This window comes from Notechis scutatus, chromosome 3 (genome assembly GCF_049901735.1).
Source record: "Notechis scutatus isolate UNSWTSFEM ecotype Mainland chromosome 3, rNotScu1.2, whole genome shotgun sequence".
In the NCBI taxonomy this organism is placed as follows: domain Eukaryota; kingdom Metazoa; phylum Chordata; class Lepidosauria; order Squamata; family Elapidae; genus Notechis; species Notechis scutatus.
In genome coordinates, this window is record NC_142011.1 from 172,938,364 (window position 1) to 172,952,070 (window position 13,707).

The 13,707-nt window shown below is 37.0% G+C and overlaps 1 long non-coding RNA gene across 1 annotated transcript in view; it reads left to right on the forward strand.

Annotated features, from left to right (window-relative positions):
- Window positions 1-12,756, forward strand: part of LOC148131482 (uncharacterized) — a 65,578-nt gene extending 52,822 nt beyond the window's left edge. The window contains exons 4-5 of the long non-coding RNA XR_015748930.1: window positions 2,972-3,123; window positions 10,653-12,756. This is a non-coding gene — a long non-coding RNA (uncharacterized LOC148131482). The remainder of the gene's footprint in view (window positions 1-2,971; window positions 3,124-10,652) is intronic.
- The last annotated feature ends 951 nt before the right edge of the window (window positions 12,757-13,707 follow it).

Consider the following 13,707-nt stretch of genomic DNA (forward strand, 5'->3'; position numbering starts at 1 on the left):
TCACAGATTGCTCTCTGAGAAAATAACTTAGGACGGTGTCAAATTATTTTTTAAAATGAATCTATTTGTATTTCTTCCTTTCAAACAAAAATATTTCTACTTCACAATAAAAGAAATGGTAAAGTTTCTTGCTCATGGATTTATTTATTATTTCTTAATGAAATTACTGGCTTGGCCTATGATTGTAGAACCTGTTCTGAAGAATGGGAGTACTATAATTCAGTAAAAATAAAATGGATCTTGTAGTATTTTATAGTAGCTTTGTAATGTAGTACAGTATTTGTAGTATCTTGTACACCACACACACAAACAACCACACACATCTAGAATTTGGATCTGGACTACAAAAATCTGGACAACAACTGAAAAGAGATACAGAAAATTCCTAGATTTTTACTCCCCAATTTGATTGTTCTAATTACTATATAACAATATATCAATATGTACCTTATTTATTTAATATCTACATAGGAATCTATATTAAATCAAATAAATAATAATAGTAGTTTATCAAACTTGTATACCAGTTGAATCCCAATGACTCTGGGCAGCTCACAACAAATAAATAAATTACAATAAAATCAATTTTAAAAAAGATAGCAAATATGACAAACCACTCCAGTGAGGAATCTTATTCTCCCTTCCAAATGTATTTATGGCTATAATAATAGTTTAATAATAATAATTGAAAACTGAGGCATACAATTTATTCATATTGCTGTACCAGGAGACGTCAGTGTTCTGACCAAGGCTGTTCCCAAAAACCTTTGTTTTTATTTCAATGGCTGTGAATTATATGCATTCACAGCCCGTAATGAGTCCCAAACAGTTTATGACAGAAGTCTGCCACAGTCTTTTGGGATAAGGCTGATAAATACTCACCTTTATGTCCTTTGAAATGCTGCCAATGACTAAATTGCCAAATAGCCGTACAAGGCCAAATGGAGCACAAAGTCAACATGGAGCTTCAGAGTTTAAACCGATCAGAATGAACAAAGTTTCTTCCTTCAAAGGTTCATGTCCCTTTGCTCCCCCTTTATGTCTTATGGGAGGGGCCAATCCTCTCCAATCCTTACTCCTGAATCGCCCCTTTTGTCTTAACTGTTCTTGCCAGCTGGCAGCTCTGCGCAAACACACATTGGGAGCAGGCTCCCCCTGTTCCTCTGCCTCACTGATATCAGATTATGGAAGCTCTGAGTCAGCACATAACTCTCAAATGGCCCTACCCCCATCTCTGTGTCGGACCCAGATCCTCGTCTGAGCCCTCCTCAGACTCCAGGACTGGCCCATTTTCCACCCCACTGTCCGACTTTGCTGCCAGCTCCGCAGGCCGCTGGTGGACCACAACAGCGAAAGTCAAAGAAAAAGAACTGGAAAAAATCATGAAATATCATGACCTAGCCATCGAAACTATGCGATTATGGATGAAACATGTAACAGTGATACCCATTGTCATTGGGGCACTAGGTACCATGTCCAAGAATTTTACAAAATACATCAAGAAATTGCAGCTTCCTGCAATAACACCAGTGGAACTGCAAAAAACTGTGCTACTTGGAACATCGTACATTTTAAGAAGATACCTGGTTGATACTGGCAGCAACCCTTATCAACCATCAGCGTCAATGATATTTTTGATACATTTTCAAATGTTTAGTTGACTCAGTTTCATGTTTAATGAATAAAGTATATAAAATTATACCCTTAAGAGCATCAAACATCCACAACTTGTAGGCCATTGGGAAGGACTCAATATGTGGATAAAAATGCCAAATCCTGTCTAAACATCTGGCTGACTGCGCAGCAAACCATAATATAATAATAGCTGTAATTATACATGCATGAATCTAATGTCTAGTAAAACTAAAAAGAAAGAATCAGTCACCAACTATTTGTAGGAATTGGATTGCCTGCAATATTTCCATGAAGACTTAAAAATCACTTTATTAAATAAAAAAGCAAGAAAAAGCAAGTATAGCTGCAGTAAGCTGCAGTGATACTTCACAGTTAACAATGTATAGAGTATGAAGCATGGAAACACTATAATAGTGCCTTGTGCATGCGGGAGGAGAGGTACACAAGAGTCAAAGAGAGAGAAGGGTTAGTGTGTCAGGCACAGAATTAATGAATGGACCTAGTACTGTTTTGGAGACCAGTGACTGGATTGGATTTTGCTGACTAGAATAAGGATGAAGGCCACATTCAGAAAAATCAAATCAAAAGAAAAGAAACAAGAAAATTAAAGGAATTGTCAAAGCTATCCCACTAATAATAATTGCTTCATACAATCACAGTTAGATTACATTATAAAATATAAAGCATTTGTTTGACAATTATAGTACTAAACTTTATTAATTCATGAACACAAATGTTCACAATAGCTTATTTAACTTTAACAATTTTTACGCTGTTTTTTCTTTACCCTTTCTGAAACACCAATTAATTTGTTTTGACAGAAGTTAAAATATCTTGTGTATTACAACAAAAGCCTGCATTTTTAATTAAAAACATGGTCTCAAGTTTATTCATTTTACGGCCTTAGATTTATACTTTTTAAAAAATACCATCCCTAATGGTAAATCATATTAATGATAGCTTTAAAGAAGATGTGAATCAAAACTTACATCAGAAATTATGGCTCAGAATTATGTAAAATAGAAAAAAGAATGCCAGAATAAAACTGTTGTTATAAATGTATAATATGAAAAAATGATGGTTGAGCAGTAGCTATTGTATTGGGGTGGTAAATAAATAGTTTTTTCACCCATTGCAGTGTGATTACTATGTTTTTGCTTTTATTAGAATCAATTTACTGCAGTTTTGATAAACTATATAATTGTTACCATAGTTTTTTTTCCTCCCTCCAGTGTTACTGTAGTTTAGTTGTAACTTCATGAAATGTAGTTTCATTATGGATTAGTATAATACTTTCAATTTCAGGTAAAGGTAAAAATATTATTTTTCTTCTTAGTGTTTTTCCACAAGTACAAGGTGTGCCCACCCCCCACCCCGATCAACCAAACGATGATCACTGAGATCAGAAGTGATTGACCGACTTAATCCTGATGTTGTGCTGAGAAACAATGACTGACCAAAGTGAGCCAGCCGGCTTTCATGCCTAAGGTAAGACTAGAACTCACAGTTTCCTGACTTCTAGCCAGTGCCTTAACCACTAGACCAGCCTGACTCTTGAAAGGAACAACACCAGTCCATTATTTAAATTATATTTTTTTCTAGCTTTTTTATGTAACTTTCATTATTTTCTATTACAAAAGAATTGGGTTTTGTTTGTGTGTGAGAGTGTGTGATACAATCACACGTGTACAGCCATGATCTTGACTTTTTTTTATCCTAACTCTGGTTTATAATAAGTTTTCAAGATGTATTATTCCCCAGCTTTGTAGGAGGCTGTTTACTCTCCCAAATATCTCCAAAGCAATATTTATTTTATTCAGTTTTGTAGAATTGCTATCACTATTTATTTATCAGTTATATTTTGTTCAGGAACTTAAGGCAGCATACATTGTCCTCCTTTCCCCTCCTGTGAACAGGTTTGTGGGGTGAGAGTGACTGGCTAAGTTTCCATGACTAAAAATGAGCAGTGGGTCTCCAATAAATTACATCAGGTCTGATCAATGGAACCTGTGATGATGCAGAACTTTAAAAAAAATCAACCTTCCCAAATATATTGGATTTGGTTTCATTGTCAACCAGTATTGCCAAAGTTCTGCATGAGAAACCATCATGAGTGACTGAATTAATTTCAGTGACCTAAATAAAAGCCAGGATCCTACATACCCAATGTTTTTCCTGTTTTAATGTCTATCATTGTTATTCATTTGCATAGTAGATCCCTGCAAGTAACTATTTGAGTAGGAGACTTTTTTATGAGAGTCCCAAGACCAGTTTTTATCTTCATCATAAAAAACTTAAACACCTTTCCCCAATTCCATGAAGATAATTTCTTCTATTTGTGGGACTCTTCATTTGAATATGGGCATGATAGTTAAAAAAATCATTTTAATACCTTATTTTTAATGCTTACCCAAATAGTAGTTGAGGTGAAAATAATATTTCATAGACATTACTCTTGACACAATACATTAGTTGTCAAATGTATTAGATTTAATCATGGAATATGGCATTTCAGCTCTTATTCTTTTCAGTTATAATTATTTATTTCTCAATCTACAAAACAACTGTATTTTGCTTCAAGTAGGTAGATGCTTCATAAAAAAGAGTAACAGTTTTCTCCAAATTGCAAGTAAAAAACAAATGTTCCATGGGTTCCCTCCTTTCAAATCCTGAATTTATTCTCACTTTAGATTGCTTACTGTGCTAAACTGACACAATGAATGAGACAAAAGAGTGGGTAGGCAGGAAATCTCAATGAAGAATACCTGGACAGACCAGTATCATTGTCTGTTGGAATGTACAGGAGGTATGAGAAAAAAATCCTTTGTACTGAACTGGATAGAAAAATGGTGGAACGTGTGTGGAAGATAGTAAGAATTGATATAAATATATGAGTGTGTAACAAATTACAAGAAAGAACATGTACGTTGTCTCTGTGTCTCTATGAGACAGAGACAGATAACCTTTTTCTTTCATTCTATATCTTCTTCCTTGCCCCAATTTTATTTTTAAAATAATCATATTAGGTTCTTTCTTGATTTATTTTGAGGAAGAGGAGGGAGAAAAATGATGTAAGAAACTGGTTCTTCTGTTTGGATTTCTCACATCATTGGTTGGCAAATCAAACATTACCCAAAGCATATGCTGTAGTTTTATAAGAAAACATACATATCATGGAAAAAATAAAAATACAATAAATACTAAACAATAGCATCTTATTCTTCTCATTTACTTAAATCCATGTCTTGCAGAAAAATAGAAAGTGAGCACTACCATTCTCATTATTCTTACCGACATACTTCCAGTAATGTGGTACAATTTGCTATATTTGCTATAAGGTAGAGAGATCAGCTTCATCCTGTAGTATTAGATAACTTGTTTATAAGTAATCCATACCAATCATTTTTGAAGCATGATTTCATCTTTCTTTAATAAGAAAAAAAATCTTTCGTGTACATTTTGCTCTTTTACAATGGTTTTAGAGAAACTATTTATTATTTTTTATTATAACCATCGGATGCTGAATCTAACTATACGGTGTAATGTGTATTTTAAAATATTCATTCTGATATGTTAAATATCATTTGTATGAACCAGCTATTTCTGATGGAAACACAAGACTAAAATTATGGAAGATTAAGGGAATATGCCATGCAAATTTTCACCCTTGAGATTCAGCCTTCAGCTGGATCTTTTTCAATACTTACATTACAAATCAATTATTGGTGAAGCATTTCCAACATTAACTGTTCTAAAACATTTTCTTGCTGTAGTATTTTCCTAACACTCTGCTGATAATAATAAGGATAGATGTTATTATGGCGTAAGCTTTGTCAGACTCACAGAATAACAACTTGGTGGGATTTTAAGATATCACAAGATTTTTTATTCTTTACAGCAGCAAACTTACCTGGCTTCCAACTTTCAACAGTGAATTTGATGGTGCAAGTTTTAGGCCTTTGTATTTCTAAGGCTTATAAGTATAACATTTTCTTAGTTCTCAAACATGGGCATCTGGACCAAGCCACAGTGACACTGTGGATATCATGACATCATTGCACTAATGATCGAAATTATGTAATGCACATAATTTAACTCTCTTGTTTCCCCCCATTGCTTCATGGGCCACATGCACACAGTAGACAATTATGGTAAATAGACTTACCTTAAGTCAGAGTTCAAGCTACAAATAGAGCAGTAAGCATATTCATCTGAATAATTTTACAGTCCTTTTTTGATTTCTGGGCTAGATGAATAAGATGTTTGGTAAATATTTTTTCCAAGGATGCCAAGGCAAATCTTTCACCATTTTTATGGTATCTTTCCTGTGTTTTTAAGGACTGATCTACAAGAGGAAATTGCTTTAGTGAAATATAGATCACTGACCATTTCTAAAAACACAAACCCACAGTGTAATTTGCTATTACTCCCTGCACAACAATGAGGAAATTTCTGCTCTCTCTTTTTTGCTACATGTCAAAAGTAATGTCTTGTGCTGGCTCAGCCAATACTGTCTACTTAGTTTCCCCTACCCTTCCATTCTAACTGAATCCTACTTATGGGAATGGCACTTCATTCTGGTCACTGGTTACTGTTCTCATGGATAGTGGTAAAAAGCTCAGTGTCTCTTGGTTTCTTTTTCTTTTACATTTCACTGATGGAATAGTGAATTGTCCCTTCCTTCCTTCCTTCCTTCCTCTTTTCCTTCCCTAAGAAACAGTGAAAGTAGGATCTTTCCTTGTTTGTTTTAATCATGTGAAATTGACAAGAGTTTGTCCCTTTCTCCTTCCAACCCAAGTGACATGAAAAATGGAACACGAAAACACATTTTGTGTTCTTTTATCAGTTCAGGAGGGTTTACAAAAATTGGAATCCAGCAGTCGGAAACTCCGGTAAACATGGTTCAGAAAGAACATCAAGCCATTGCCATGGATAGGAGATGAAGGGCATAAAATCTGGAAAGTGGTTTCTAAAACCAGCTTCAGATCTTGCACCAGTTGTGGGCTGCAACCGGTTTAACAACCAGTTCTATGAGTGTGCACTTTGCCTAAGGCACACTTCATGTATGCACAGCGCTCAAAATATAGCAATTTGAAGCTCAACTGTTTACCTTCTAGGACAGCCCCAATAAGTAGAACAGTTGAGGTGCAGAGATCAGTTGTGCCACATGAATTAGTTGAGCCAGAAAGAAGGAAATATAGGACAGGATAGGGCGAGGGTGGGGCTAGCTGATGGTCAGAACTACAGCTCTGTAGAATTGGTCCAAACTGGCAGCAGCCCAACTTTGCTTTGCACAATCCCATCAAGTTTCTCTGTCCTGAAAGCATCCAATCTTTTTCAGACCATCCTATAATTTTATATATAATTAAGCAACAGTGTGAACTTATTATTACCACAGCATTCAAATCACAGGGCTTATTCTGTATATTACAAAAGCTTCACTAAACAGATCACCGTGACCAATGAGAAACGAAGCTATATAGGACCATTCCCAATGCAACAGCCAAAAAAGAACTTGATTCCTATGCATCACATCCTTCGTCAAAGTTACATAATATTTGTATGACAGATTTCACAAATGGAATTATGATTGCTTCTTTGAAAGAGTCATTTCTTAGAAGGAAACACAACTGAAAGTACACATTAATGAACATAACTGAAAATACATTTTATATGTAATTTTAGTTGGCAGGATACATCAATAGGAACTAGATAAAATTAAACCTGCAACAGTCTATGATTTGTGAAAGTAAGAGCTTTCTTTCGCCCTGATGCCAGATCAAAGAGAACACTGACAGTGAATTCTGTAATAGCAGCATTCTAGGAAAGATTCTAGTAAATGTGTTTGCCTGGCAATGCTCTCTGCTGAGATACTGCAGACTGTCAAAGGCAGAAAACCATTTGAACACCTTATTTTAGTAAGACTCAATAAAATTTCATACAACTTCTGGAAGACAAGACATAAATAAGGCAATCCTTTCCAAGATGAACTATTTGGTACATGAGTTCCATTGTGTGTGTTTTTAAATGAAAGAAAGAAAATGAATTACCATGGTTGGCAACACAGCTGGATTTTTACACTGGATTTGTGGGTTTTATTTATCCATCAATTCTTTTCTGAGGACTCGGGATAGCCAGACATTGTTGTTTGATAATGTTAAAGGCATAGTCTCAGGATGTAAGCTGTTCTAAGTAAAGTATCTTTTGCAATTGACTAATAGTTATTTTCTTAGTGCTGATGGTAATAATGGTATCATTTTGCTTTCTTTTGCTACTGGCATTCTGCTTTTATTTGCAGATCTTTGAATTTTGTGATTTTCATCAGATATTTTCCTTCCTTCCTTCCTTCCTTCCTTCCTTCCTTCCTTCCTTCCTTCCTTCCTTCCTTCCTTCCTTCCGTACATACATACATACATACATGTCATTACATAAATGACAGTTAGGGTTAGACCTCTGTACCCCTATCAATACCAAGTGGTATTTGCCATAGAAGAAGGAGGAGAACCAATGCAAACAGTGCCACCCACCCTATTCTCAACTCCTTTGTGTGGACAAAATATCATGGTAAATGATATTAAAAGCTTCTGGGATATTCAAGAGAGCCAGGTTGGACACACCATCCTATCCTGAGTCCTTCAGAGGTTATCCATATGCATCAGTGGTGGGATTCAAACATTTTTACTACCGGTTCTGCTTGGTGGGCATGGTGTAGCTTGGTGGGCATGGCTTGGTGGGTGTGGCAGGGGAAGGATACTGGAAAATCCCATTTCCTACCCATCCCACTAACCTGCTTTCCAGCTCTGTTTTCCTGTTCAGGGCAACAGAAGAAGACCCAGATGATCAGCTGTGACTCAGGAGGCAGAGAATAGATGGGAGCGGGGCCAATCAGAGGTGGTTCTCCAAACCACTCAAAATTTCTGCTACTGGTTCTCCAGAAATGGTCAGAACCTGCTGAATACCACCTCTGATATGCATGACCAATGCTGCCTTGATAAATAGCCTGCTCAAAACCTTATTTGAAAAGGATCAAAATAATCCACTTCATATATGGCCCTCTGCAACTAGAAGTCCATCACCTTCTCAAAAACTCCATCTAAAAAGGGAAGGTTGAAGACTGGACTGAAGTGATCTAAAACCATAAGATCCAAGATGGCTTGTAGAGAAGAGCACAATCCATTTCCTTTTTCAAGGTATATTTTCATGCAAAGAAGCAATTGATAGATCCAGACACATGCAACCTATTGGGAGGCCTTGTTTTAAAAAATAACATAGCTTTAATTCAATGGTGGGATTCAGTTTTTTAAATAACTGGTTTTGTGGGCATGGCTTAGTTGGTGGGTGGGGCTTGGTGGTCATGTGACTGGGTGGGCATGGCCAACTCGACATCATTCATGTTAAGGGGCGCTTCTCCTCACCTGGCCTCTCATGACAGTGGGGATGCTGCAACGGTCAGAAGTATGAAAAATGGTCATAAGTTACTTTTTTCAGTGCCATTGTAACTTTGAATGAACTATTGTAAGTCAAGGATTACCTGTACAAAAATACAAAAAGCTTCTTTGCTTGCAAAAAGCTGCCCTAAATACCAATCATTAGATGAAAAATACCTGCAACCCAGAGTTACAAATCAGCCAGAGCACCTTGAGGAATGAAAATAGTTAAAATGCAGTGATAACTATCAAGCAGCCATCTCTTGCTCATAAAGTGAAAGCCTTTAGCAGAGAGGTTATTTAAGCTCTCCAGAAAAAGCACACCCAGGAAAAGCAATCCTTAGATCCATTTGCACCACTTAAAGCTGGTCTCACTCACCTCACAAGATATCCTACGGAAATCATCCAGATTCAAGGAAAGGTCACATGCCCCCCAGAAAGGCAATTAAAAAAAATCAGTGCCAAGCTTGCATCCTGCCTCTTGGAAGTATACCCCAAAAGGACAGTGCCAGATAGTACTAAAGCAGTGAGGAAGACTCCCTCCCCAGATAGAAAAAGAAACCATGAGACAGGAAAAAATTCAAACACAATACAAATAATTAAATCACAACAGTAGCTGTTGGTTGTTGAAGCTGAATAGAGAAAATTATCCCATCAATAAACACAGAATTAAACGTCACCAAGCACAGAATTAACCTTCACCAAAAACCAGTTTTAGGCCAAAACTCAGAAAGGGGATGTAAGCTCACGTTTGAAAGTCAATCTTTCTAGCTAGCCAAGAAGCCTTGCTGAATGTCACTCATCTTGGTTCCCTGACATTAAAAGCTTTGCTTCATTATTCAATTATTTCTTCAAAGTGCTGATTGTCCAGGGAAGTATTTCCTCCGAATAGCAGTGTAAAAATCTTAAAACAACCCTTCCCCTTTAAGAAAGACAAGCCCCAAAGCTCCAGAGACAGTAAGTCTAGGCATACTGGCAAGAATGTAATAAGGGTGGAAAAAAACAACAGGAGATTGCTTCTAACTACCGGTTCTCCGAACTGCCTAGAAAGTTAACAAGGGGTTCTATAGAGCCGGATAGAACGGGTAGAATCCCACCCCTGCCTTAATTCCTTTTAGAGTCAAAAACATTGCTCCATTATATTAATTCTTTGTCCACAAAACTTTTCCACCCGAAGATTTCTTATCATTAATTTCAAAAACTTCATATACTATTTTATATTTTTTAAACACCACATAGGAAATATTCTTTCAAATCTATCTAGCTCTTAACTTTCCAAAATCAACATATTAGTCCCACTTTTTCAGTTTTTCAGAAATTAAAGTTTCTCTAATTAATCCATAAACTTACTCAGAGCTTATTTCAACTAGGATGGAAAGAAAAATTCTGGCATAATATAATTTGTCTTTCAGAAGTTCTTTAACTTGGAAGAAATCAATAATAAGCATTTTCCTAAAGTAATTAAGAGAGGAAGTGGACAAACTCATTGTCTCTTTAAGGGGCCTGAGTGTGGTTTAAGCAAAATGAGTATTCCCTGGACCCAGACCTCTCAAATCTACTGGAGAATGCTATTTTGTGATCTCTTTACAGGAAGAATCTGTCTGGAGCCAAACATGGGCAGTCCATGTCTCTTTTTTAGTTTGGAGAAACGCTCTAATGAACCAATCCCTTCACTGGGAAGGCTGAAAACAACATGAGAAAACAACAAGGTATTGATATTGATTGGCCCTGCCTACAAATCCAGACAAGATATAAAAAAGACAAAGAAGAATATGGATTTTATAAAGATCAGCAACAATTAGATAAAATAATCCAGGGACCAGAAGAGAAATTGATATCCAAAATATATAACTTACTTTTGAATTTTAAAATGGAGGAAGAAATTGTAAAAGAAACAATTTTAAAATGGAGGAAGAAATTGTAAAAGAAACAATGATAGTTTGGGTGAAAAATTCAATACAACATTGAATTAGAATATTGGGAAAAATTGTGGGGGGAATTATAAACTAACCTTATGAGCAGCATATAAAGAAAATATATACAAAATGTTTTATAAGTGGCACCTATCCCCTGCTAGATTGGCAAAGATGCTTCCAACTAGAAAATCAGAATGTTGGAAATGCAAAAATAAACAGGGCACCTACTTCCTTATGTGGTGGCCATGCCCTGAAGCTAAAAATTATTGGAATAGGATTATATGGTATATATATAAAAAGATGAGTATTCCCTGGATCCCAGACCTCTCAAATCTACCAGAGAACGCTATTTTGTGATTTTTTTTGCAGGAAGAATCTGTCTGGAGCCAAACTTGGGCAGTCCATGTCTTCTTTTTAGTCTGGAGAAAAGTTCTAATGAACCAATCCCTTCACTGGTTTCTGTTTTGGCCATGTATGTTAACTCCACAAAAAAAAAAAGTTGTGCTCAATCTGATCAAATCTGTCACCTTCTGGATTGCTTTCACCACTGAAGAAGGATATGGATGCAGAGCAGGGGTGGGATTCAAATTTTTTAACAACCGGTTCTGTGGGTGTGGCTTAGTTGGTGGATGTGGCTTGGTGGTCATGTTATTGGCTGGGCATGGCCAACTCAATATCACTCACATTAAGGCACGTATTTCCTCGCCTGGCCTCTCATGACTGTGGGGATGCTGCAACAGTTGTAAGTGTGAAAAATGATCATAAGTCACTTTTTTCAGTGCCATTGTAACTTTGAATGGTCACTCCACACAAGCAAAGTACCAGCAAAGGAGGGGGAAAAAACTCCAGAGAAGTTCCTGAGACAGGAAGTCTAGTCCTGCCAAGAATGTAATAAGGGTTAATGGACAGGCAATTTCTGTAAGCAACACCAGAATGTTTCCTTCCCACCTTCCTTACAGGATTAGGCCAGTAATTTCTTCTAACAACCGGTTCTCTGAACTGCTTAGAATGTTAACAACGGGTTCTAGCGAATAGGTGTGAACTGGTAGAAACCCACCCTGATGCAAAGTACAGGTGACAGAACTCACAGCAGTAAGGCTTCTGCCTACTTTTCTGTGATTGACTGGTTCAAACTCCTCTTCAGACAAGGTGAGATGTGTCCCAGTCAATTCCACTCGATTTGCACAATTCCTAACAAATTCAAGCAACTTGAAGGAAGATTCTGTTCACCTGAAACAGAGTGGTTGGCTCTAACTGCCACAAAGCAAATGTTAATGAAGCTCTTATCTGTAGTAATTTTATCCATCATCTAGTGACATCAGAGATGTCTTTTGTATCATTTTCTTTCTCAGAGCTGCTCCATAAACCCCATAGGATCAACAATCACAGAAAGTCTGCATTGATGCAATCTGATCCAAGGCCCTTGTTACATGTTCATTTCAAGTTGTGACTAAGCCTTATAAACCTATACTATACTAAACCAATACTACATTCTTAAAAATAACTCTGTGCTCCCTCTGAAACCTCATTGGGTCCATTAGTCAGCTAGAGTCAGGCCAATCAAATAGACCCAATTTCCTGAAATATGTGTATATGATGTTTATGTCTCACCTGTACAAACGAGGTGAGAAGTCCACATTTCCAACTAAATACAAGCAAGCAAGCAAGTCTAGTAATTATGGAGTTAACTCCTTTGAGCCGATAAAGTTCTTGGCAGTCTCACACACACTGTCTGCCAAGTCCAACCAGATAAGAGGAATACAAATCATACAAGCTGTCACCACACACAGGATACTCCGAAGCTTCCCTCCATAAGTAACACGTTGTCCCGAACAAGTTCCCAGAGCGAACACACCCACTTTTATTCCCTGTGGGGCGTGTCAGTCCCTCATCTTCGGAGTGTTTGATTCATCCCTTCTTTCTGCATTGCAGCTCGCACTTTTGCCTACGCTGCTGCCTCGCATCAAGCCAGCATTCCTCTGCTGGATTCTCAGTCAGAGACTCTGGTACGCCCTCCTCCTTTTCCTGATTAGCCTCAGGACTTCCCTCCTGGTTATCTGCCGACACCTGAGGCACAATCAGGGAGGAAGGCATTGCCGAAGAGGAAGGTCCTGGGGAGGAAGGCATTTCCAAAACCTCCTCTTCCCCACTGTCCGAGACTTCATCCTCTAATAAAGCAGGCTCAAACCTCAGAGCCACAACAATGATGTATGAAGCACATGTACAAAACATGTGCAAAATGCATACATAATAGAAGGGATTTAATGACAATAGCAAAATTCCCACCTTAGGAGACACTGCTATCCCACGTTAGGATTTATACAGAGACACTGCTATCCATGGAGATATTTAACTGATTATTGCAGAAACTAAATGAAAGAAATATCTTTGGGTATGCAATTATTTGATAGAAAGAAAAGGAGCAAGAGTATTGTAAGTAGTAAGAATTTGATTTATCTTTATTTCAGCCTCTAAAACACAAGTTAAAATGCTTATTTAGAAACAGTGGGAATTGCAGGTATTTAAACCATCCCTTTGTGTCCCTGTATTGTTCAATGAATCCATTATAAGCTTACTTTGATGTACTAAAAAAAAATTAAACAGCCTAAGAATTACTGAGATGAAACTTAAATCCCTGAGTTCAAACTAAGATGCCTGTAGTATAATTCACAGTATCATTTTCTTCTGTTAGCAAGAGGAATGCACAGAATAATTATTTGTTATTTTTC